The following is a 9,283-nucleotide window of genomic DNA, read 5'->3' on the forward strand; positions in this document are numbered from 1 at the left end:
CCGCAAGTGCTCCTTGAAAGAGGGACTCTCTCTGAGTCTGATGTCAATTAGGATAAAAAAAGACACCAATGCCTCGAGATCCTCTGGTAAATCTCTGGCAGCAACTTCGTCTTTAATCGCATCAGAGAGCCCATGAAAGAAGGCGGCAACAAGGGCTTCATTGTTCCAACCTACCTCTGCGGCAAGCGTACGGAACTCAATAGCATACTGAGCAACAGATCTTGTACCTTGCTGAATGGACATGAGTCGTTTAGCAGCAGAGGAGGAGCGAGCCGGAACATCAAATACCCTTCGAAAGGAAGCCACAAATTCAGGGTAATTTGAAATCACAGGTTTATTAGTCTCCCACAAGGGATTAGCCCAGGCAAGAGCTGTGTCAGATAGTAACAGGATGAGAAATCCCACCTTAGCTCTGTCAGAGGGAAACGCCTGAGGTAACATCTCAAAGTAAATGCCCACCTGGTTCAAAAACCCTCTGCACTGAATAGGATCGCCTCCATATCGCTGAGGTAGAGGTGCAGAACCGGACATGCTCCTGGTAGGCATAGGTGCAGCAGTGGAAACAGGAGCAGCCATAACTTGCGGGACACTTTGGTCCAAATGTGCAGTGCGAGTCAGCAGGGTTTTCAGGGCTAGTGCAAATTGATCCAAACGGTGATCCTGTACATCCATCCTGGAAATGATGGCAGGTGAAGGTGGATTATTAGCACCATCAGGATTCATGGCCTTTGCGTAATGTCAGGGTGCTAGGAATCAGACAGACGAGAAGTGCAAAAATAATCACACCTTTATTAATAGCAAAAAAATAATAAAAAGTCCACAATTCAAATAACAAGCTAGGAATCAAAACCAGAGCTGGTAGTCAGACGAGCCGAGTCAGGAGCCAAAGCGAATAGTCAGACGAGCCCGGAATCAGGAACAAGGAAAACAGCAGAGTCAGGAACAAGCCAGGGATCAGGAACCAGGAAGGACGTCAGGCAGCCAGGTAATACACACAAACTCTCACAAACAGGTCTGAGACAACGCAAAGGCAAAGTATACTGAATAGAGGCCCTTTAAATAATAAGTGATGACATCACAATTCTTAGACTGCATTCTGTCTCACATGGATGATGCACACCAGTCTGGCCATAAAAGGAAGTGCAGGAATTGAGCAGCATCCCCCACAATGCTCCATAGTCAGGAAGAGAGGTGAGTAAAATGGCTGCCAGCAGAACATGGCAAACACAACAGGGAAAAAACCCTGACAAGAAGGTAGATCCTCCCAGTGTTCTGGGCTATTGTATTAAAGGGATATGAAACCCAAAAAAATGTATCCATTTGCAAGAGCTCTATATGGCAGCACTATTTCCTGCCATGTAGTGCTCCAGATGCCTACCTAGGTATCTCTTCAACACAAAACATCACGGGGAAAGATATAAAATGGAAACTTTTTTTTTTTTAAATGGTGTGCTCTGTCTGAATCACAAAAGAAATGTTTTGGGTTTCATGTTCACTTAAGCTAGCGTGTATTGTTTAGAACATTAGAACAAAGCAAATCGAATGCCTAATCTTTGCTATTTATGCGATCACAATAAAATATAAAAAACAAACAATAATAAACCTTTTTTGAGTTGGGGCATTGTGAGTATATTGTGTATTTGTGTATGGTGTGTTAAATATATGCATTACAATAAAAAATAGTTTATTATGTATTTTAACTAAGTTCTTTTTTTTTCTTTCATGATTCAGATAATTAAAAAATTGTCTGGCTCATAAGCTTTGCATTCCTGCTTTTCAAGTAAACGGCTAGATTACAAGTTTTACGTTATGGTGCGGTACGGCTATACCGCTGAAAAATTGGCCATTGCGCGTGGAATTGCAGGTAACTCATATTACAAGTCGTGGCGGTATAGCTATACCGCAAGCATTTTAGCCCTGTAACGCAACGTCCATGCCGCACTCAAAAAATGACGTTTGAGTGTGGGATTTTCCATTGCGCCGTATTACAGGTTGTGTGGTCCAGCTAAAATGCTTGCGTTACAGCCTATACCGACACGATCCATTCCACGATCTGAGACCAGTAGTTATGGATTTTGCGCAACAAAAATGTTAAACAAAACTCATAACTAAAATGTTACAAAGTACGCCAACACCCATAAGCTACCTATTAACGCCTAAACCGCCACCCTCCCGCATCGCAAACATTATATTAAACTTATTAACCCCTAATCCGCCGCCCACCCATATTGCGACTATTAAATAAACCAATTAACCCCTAATCTGCCGCCCACCCTCATCACCAACACTATAATAAAGTATTAACCCCTAAACCTCCAGCCCCCGACATCGCAACTAATAAACTAAACCTATTAATCCCTAAACCGCCAGCCCCCCACATCGTAACTAATAAACTAAACCTATTAACCCCTAAGCCACCAGCCCCCCACATCGTAACTAATAAACTAAACCTATTAACCCCTAAACCGCCGGCCCCCCACATCGCAAAAAACTTAATTAAACTATTAACCCCTAAACCTAACACCCCCTAGCTTTAAATTAAAAGTTACGATATAACTATCTTAAAAAAATCTTAAAATTCATTCAACACCAATTGAAATGATCTGTTTATTAATGCATATCGATGTGAACCAGTGTTATCGCATAGTTTGCAAAATGTTTTCTTTTTGTGTTCTGGGAGCTAGGGTTCACAGCTCCCATAAGTTATTCATGGACATTCTTCGCCAATTACCAATGAACAGAGACTACTTCTACGGTTATAAGATTTTCTGCAATGTGTATTTCTTATAAAATAAGCAAGGTATAAAATAAACTTTCTATAGTAATTGGTGAACCCCAAAAAATGTTGAATAGACCGAAGACCAACTGTGCGAGGCCACTGCAGAACTGCAGATAACTTGTCAGGATCCATGGAGAACCCTGCAACGGAGATAACATAACCTAGGAAGGTTACTTGAGTCTGATGGAACTCACATTTCTCGAGTTTACAAAACAGGCTGGTCTCACGTAGTCTCTGAAGAAACTGTGTAACATCAGAACGATGAGCCTCAAGTGTGGGTGAGTGTATGAGGATGTCGTCTAAGTACACCACAACACACTGTTGCAACATATCGCGTAGGACATCATTAATAAATTCCTGAAAAACAGCAGGAGCATTACATAGGCCATAGGGCATTACAAGATACTCATAATGCCCGCTCCTGGTGTTAAATGCTGTTTTCCATTCGTGGCCCTCCTTAATCCTAACGAGATTGTACGCTCCTCTCAGATCAAGTTTAGTAAAGACCATAGCTCCCTTGAGGCGGTCAAAGAGTTCCATAATAAGCGGAATAGGGTAAGCATTCTTAATGGTAAAACGATTAAGACCCCTATAATCGATACATGGTCTTAACTCGCCACCCTTTTTCTTCACAAAGAAGAAGCCAGCCCCTGCAGGAGAGCAGGATTTGCGGATGATCCCCCGTGACAGAGCATCGGCAATTCTCTGCAACAGACAGAGGGTACACCCGGCCCCAAGGAGGAATGGCTCCGGGTTGCAGGTCTATGGCACAATCGTAAGACCGGTGAGGAGGCAACGTACCAGCACGCACCTTGTCAAACACGTCTAGGAACTCTCAGTACTCCTCTGGCAATTGAGAAACTGAAGAAGTGCACAAGACTTTAACTGGTTTTCGAAGACAAGTGTAAATACATTGCGGGGACCACAACAAAATTTCGGACCTGCGCCAGTCGAGACTGGGATTGTGCTTTTGGAGCCAGGGATTACCCAGAACAACCGTAAAATGCGGAGAGTTTATCTCCTGGAACTGGAGGATATCAAAATGGAGAGCCCTAACAGCCATGGACAACGGAGCAGTTTTGTGAGTAACGAGTGCGGGCTGAAGGGGCCTGCCATCAATGGCCTCAATAGCAAGCGGAACGAGGCAAAACAGGAATGTATTGCTTTGATACAAAAGCACTGTCATTGAAATAGCCCGCAGCACCGGAGTCAACAAGAGCCTGAGTGACTATGGAGGAGTCCACCCAGGAAAGGACAACCGTGACCAAAGGTTTCTCCTTAAGCGGTTCCGGGGACGAGGATAAACCACCCAAGGTCTGCCCCCGACAGGACCTTAGGTGTGAGCGTTTCCCAGCCGTGTAGGACAAGACTTCAAAAGGTGGCCCTGTAACCCACAATAGAGGCAGAGCCCCTCCCTCCTCCTAAAGGCCCTCTCCGCCGCGGAGAGGCGCGTGAATCTCAGCTGCATCGGCTCAGCAGTACCTGGTGACTCGGGACCAGGAGGCATGGGAGGAGAGGGAGGAATGTGTGGGAACGAACACGTAGGAGACAACGGAACAGGAGGCTTCCGCAAGTGCTCCTTGAAAGAGGGACTCTCTCTGAGTCTGATGTCAATTAGGATAAAAAAAGACACCAATGCCTCGAGATCCTCTGGTAAATCTCTGGCAGCAACTTCGTCTTTAATCGCATCAGAGAGCCCATGAAAGAAGGCGGCAACAAGGGCTTCATTGTTCCAACCTACCTCTGCGGCAAGCGTACGGAACTCAATAGCATACTGAGCAACAGATCTTGTACCTTGCTGAATGGACATGAGTCGTTTAGCAGCAGAGGAGGAGTGAGCCGGAACATCAAATACCCTTCGAAAGGAGGCCACAAATTCAGGGTAATTTGAAATCACAGGTTTTTTAGTCTCCCACAAGGGATTAGCCCAGGCAAGAGCTGTGTCAGATAGTAACAGGATGAGAAATCCCACCTTAGCTCTGTCAGAGGGAAACGCCTGAGGTAACATCTCAAAGTAAATGCCCACCTGGTTCAAAAACCCTCTGCACTGAATAGGATTGCCTCCATATCGCTGAGGTAGAGGTGCAGAACCGGACATGCTCCTGGTAGGCATAGGTGCAGCAGTGGAAACAGGAGCAGCCATAACTTGCGGGACACTTTGGTCCAAATGTGCAGTGTGAGTCAGCAGGGTTTTCAGGGCTAGTGCAAATTGATCCAAACGGTGATCCTGTACATCCATCTTGGAAATGATGGCAGGTGAAGGTGGATTATTAGCACCATCAGGATTCATGGCCTTTGCGTAATGTCAGGGTGCTAGGAATCAGACAGACGAGAAGTGCAAAAATAATCACACCTTTATTAATAGCAAAAAAATAATAAAAAGTCCACAATTCAAATAACAAGCTAGGAATCAAAACCAGAGCTGGTAGTCAGACGAGCCGAGTCAGGAGCCAAAGCGAATAGTCAGACGAGCCCGGAATCAGGAACAAGGAAAACAGCAGAGTCAGGAACAAGCCAGGGATCAGGAACCAGGAAGGACGTCAGGCAGCCAGGTAATACACACAAACTCTCACAAACAGGTCTGAGACAACGCAAAGGCAAAGTATACTGAATAGAGGCCCTTTAAATAATAAGTGATGACATCACAATTCTTAGACTGCATTCTGTCTCACATGGATGATGCACACCAGTCTGGCCATAAAAGGAAGTGCAGGAATTGAGCAGCATCCCCCACAATGCACCATAGTCAGGAAGAGAGGTGAGTAAAATGGCTGCCAGCAGAACATGGCAAACACAACAGGGAAAAAACCCTGACAAGAAGGTAGATCCTCCCAGTGTTCTGGGCTATTGTATTAAAGGGATATGAAACCCAAAAAAATGTATCCATTTGCAAGAGCTCTATATGGCAGCACTATTTCCTGCCATGTAGTGCTCCAGATGCCTACCTAGGTATCTCTTCAACACAGAACATCACGGGGAAAGATATAAAATGGAAACTTTTTTTTTTTTAAATGGTGTGCTCTGTCTGAATCACAAAAGAAATGTTTTGGGTTTCATGTTCACTTAAGTTAGCGTGTATTGTTTAGAACATTAGAACAAAGCAAATCGAATGCCTAATCTTTGCTATTTATGCGATCACAATAAAATATAAAAAACAAACAATAATAAACCTTTTTTGAGTTGGGGCATTGTGAGTATATTGTGTATTTGTGTATGGTGTGTTAAATATATGCATTACAATAAAAAATAGTTTATTATGTATTTTAACTAAGTTCTTTTTTTTTCTTTCATGATTCAGATAATTAAAAAATTGTCTGGCTCCTAAGCTTTGCATTCCTGCTTTTCAAGTAAACGGCTAGATTACAAGTTTTACGTTATGGTGCGGTACGGCTATACCGCTGAAAAATTGGCCATTGCGCGTGGAATTGCAGGTAACGCATATTACAAGTCGTGGCGGTATAGCTATACCGCAAGCATTTTAGCCCTGTAACGCAACGTTCATGCCGCACTCAAAAAATGACGTTTGAGTGTGGGATTTTCCATTGCGCCGTATTACAGGTTGTGTGGTCCAGCTAAAATGCTTGCGTTACAGCCTATACCGACACGATCCATTCCACGATCTGAGACCAGTAGTTATGGATTTTGCGCAACAAAAATGTTAAACAAAACTCATAACTAAAATGTTACAAAGTACGCCAACACCCATAAGCTACCTATTAACGCCTAAACCGCCACCCTCCCGCATCGCAAACACTATATTAAACTTATTAACCCCTAATCCGCCGCCCACCCACATTGCGACTATTAAATAAACCTATTAACCCCTAATCTGCCGCCCACCCACATCACCAACACTATAATAAAGTATTAACCCCTAAACCTCCAGCCCCCGACATCGCAACTAATAAACTAAACCTATTAACCCCTAAACCGCCAGCCCCCCACATCGTAACTAATAAACTAAACCTATTAACCCCTAAGCCACCAGCCCCCCACATCGTAACTAATAAACTAAACCTATTAACCCCTAAACCGCCGGCCCCCCACATCGCAAAAAACGTAATTAAACTATTAACCCCTAAACCTAACACCCCCCTAGCTTTAAATTAAAAGTTACGATATAACTATCTTAAAAAAATCTTAAAATTCATTCAACACCAATTGAAATGATCTGTTTATTAATGCATATCGATGTGAACCAGTGTTATCGCATAGTTTGCAAAATGTTTTCTTTTTGTGTTCTTGGAGCTAGGGTTCACAGCTCCCATAAGTTATTCATGGACATTCTTCGCCAATTACCAATGAACAGAGACTACTTCTACGGTTATAAGATTTTCTGCAATGTGTATTTCTTATAAAATAAGCAAGGTTTCCGATAATAGGCTGGGCTCCTCACGGAATCTGGCCTACAATCATATGTAAGATATTTATCATCCTGTGCTCTGTTTACTCTGTAATATAGAATGGACTACCTAAATATGTCTTGCCACTGCATATTTGATTTTGTTGTGACCTCATTAAAAATATTATTGCGGGGGGAAAAAAAATCCTAAATTTAAACAATAAATTAACCTAACATAACTATTCTAATAAAATAAAATAAACTACCAATTAACAATCCTAAATTACATGATTAAAAAAAACTAACACTACAAAAAAATAAAAAACCTAAATTACAAATTTAAATAAACCTAATAATATGAAAAAAAAAAAATTCTAACATTACAAAAAAAACTAAAATTACGAAAAATAAAAAACACTAAGATAACAAAAAATTTAAAATTTAAATGATCCAAAATAATAAAAATTACACCTAATCTAATAGCCCTATAAAAACAACCCCCCCCCCAAAATAAAAACACCCCCTAACCTAACAATAAACTACCAATAGCCCTTAAATGGGCCTTTTGTAGGGCATTGCGCTTTTACCTAAAAAATTTACAAAGTCCCCCTAAAAGTAAACCCCCCCCACCCAACCAATCCCCCAAAATAAAAAAAAACCTAATTTGAAAAAATCCTAAACTAGCTACCCATTGCCCCTTAAGGGGCATTTGCATGGGCATTGCCCTTAAAAAGGGAATTCAGCTCTTTTACTGCCCATCAAAACCCTAATCTAAAAAAAAAACCACCCCCCAAAAAAACAAAAAAAACCCCTAAAACTAACCCCAGAAAATCTACTCATGGTTCCTGAAGTCCGGACATCCATCTTCATCCAGGCAGCGAGAAGTCTTCATCCAGGTGGCGACATCCATCGCAGGGGCATCTTCTTTCTTCATCCCGGTGTCGCGGAGCTGTGGAGGCGTGGAGCCAAAAGGATTTCAGTAGCTCTCATCCTATTGGCTGATTTGAAAATCTCAGCCAATAGGAATGCAAGGTACCCCATATTTAAACGGGTACCTTGCATTTAAGCTACAGTGTACGGCAGTGATCGTATGAAGAGGATCCTCCACACTGGATGTCTGCGCCGCCGGCAAAGATGCTTCGTGCCTCCACAGCTCTGCGACACTGGGATGAAGAAAGAAGATGCCCCCGTGATGGATCAAGATGTCCCCGCCTGGATGAAGACTTCTCGCGGCCTGGATGAAGATGGATGTCCGGACTTCAGGAACCGTGAGTAGATTTTCTGGGGTTAGTGTTTTTTTTTTGGGGGGGGGGGGTTAATTTAGGTTAGGGATGGGCAATAAAAGAGCTGAATGTCCTTTTAAGGGCAATGCCCATACAAATGCCCCTTTAGGGGCAATGAGTAGCTTAGGTTTTATTTATACTTAGGTTTTTTTATTTTGGGGAGTTGGTTGTGTGGGGGGTTTTACTGTTGGGGGGACTTTGTAATTTATTGGAGGTAAAAGAGCTGTTTAACTTAGGGCAATACTTTACAAAAGGCCCTTTTAAGGGCTATTGGTAGTTTATTGTTAGGTTAGGGGTGTTTTTATTTTGGGGGTCTTTTTTATTTTTATAGGGCTATTAGATGAGGTGTAAATTTTATTATTTTGGATAATTTTGTTTATTATTTTTTGAACTCTTAGAGTTTTTTTATTTTTCGTAATTTTAGTGATTATTATTTTTTGTAATATTAGGGTTTTTTTTTTTCGTAGTGTTAGGATTATTTAATATTGTAATGTTAATTTTTTTATTTTTCGTTTTTTTTTACTTAAAATATTAATGTTAGTTTAATTTATAGTTTAAACTTAGTTTTTTTAATTTCACAGGTAAATTTTTATTTATTTAAAGATAGTTATATTGTAAGTTTAATTTAAAGTTAGGGGGTGTTAGGTTTAGAGGTTAATATTTTGATTTAGTGTGTTGCGATGTGGGGGGCCGGCAGCTTAGAGGGTTAATAGATTTAGTTTATTAGTACCGATGTGGGGGGCTGGCGGTTTAGGGGTTAATAGATTTAGTTTCTTGGTATCGATGTGGGGGGCTGGCAGTTTAGGGGTTAATCCTTTTATTTAGTGTCGGCGATGTCTGGGGGGCGTTTAGGGATTAATAGCTTTAATTAGTGTTGGC

Source organism: Bombina bombina, chromosome 2 (assembly GCF_027579735.1).
Source record: "Bombina bombina isolate aBomBom1 chromosome 2, aBomBom1.pri, whole genome shotgun sequence".
Taxonomy (NCBI): Eukaryota; Metazoa; Chordata; class Amphibia; order Anura; family Bombinatoridae; genus Bombina; species Bombina bombina.